Raw genomic sequence first — 995 nt, 5'->3', positions numbered from 1 at the left:
ATGCATCCTCATAGCACAGAACCCCATGAAAGTCAAACCTTATCAAAATCTAATTACATTATGTTATAACCATGAAGGCAGATTTATCAGACAAACTTAGAATTATACCAACCAACAATATTAAGTATGGAATCTTAATCTGTTTTCTCTGCAAGTTCCTCAGCTAAAATAGATATGATACGTATTCTTCAGTGCTTAGTGAATTGAAGGCAGTATCAGATTTTCCATTATTTTGCCTGCAACTGATGTCAGTCAAACCAAGAGGTTCTTCTTTGCATGTCATTGCTGACTGTTGGCACAGTGCTCTAGTGTTTAGGACCTGCCCAAGTGCTCCAGCACACATTAAAAACGAACATCAGCGGGCCTGCAGTTTATGCAGCCAACTCTTTAAGGACTCCTGAGTATGGCTGATTTCATTCTGTTTATCCATAGCAGATGGTGTTTCCAGTTCTTGCTTCTGAGGAGCAGAAGGCACTTCCAGAGAAGTGGCCATCCCGTGCTCTGTCTCTGCTATTGTCCAGCTTCTGGGTGCCAAACACCTTGGCCTCTTCTGCATCACTACAGCATGACAACTGTCTTTGTTTCCCCCTACTGATGGCCAGTACCATGGCTGTGGTTTATTTTGTTCTAATAAACTGATTATACATGTATAAGTCATTCCTAGCTAAAAGGACACATGAACACGCACACACAACTCCACAGTTTATCCTTGAGGTTGGCACTTACTGACATTTTTATTCCCAGGCTCAACAGAAATTGAGATATGTCTGGTTTGATCTTACACAGCCCTACAAGAGCTTCTCTGCCAATGTGGTCCAGCCCCATTCTGTCCTGTTTTCCTCCGGTATAGCTGTCTCTATTAACTAAATACTTCACAGAGATGCCATTCTGTGATGTATCATGTTGAAATGAATGAGTGCATGGAGGTCAATTTTTCAGCATCAAAAGGCTAATGCTTGACTGTTCAGGAAGAGGTTTTGTTTGTTGTTTTTTTT

The sequence above is a fragment of the Meleagris gallopavo genome, chromosome 12, assembly GCF_000146605.3.
Source record: "Meleagris gallopavo isolate NT-WF06-2002-E0010 breed Aviagen turkey brand Nicholas breeding stock chromosome 12, Turkey_5.1, whole genome shotgun sequence".
NCBI lineage: Eukaryota > Metazoa > Chordata > Aves > Galliformes > Phasianidae > Meleagris > Meleagris gallopavo.
Note: the sequence above shows the minus strand (reverse complement) of the source record.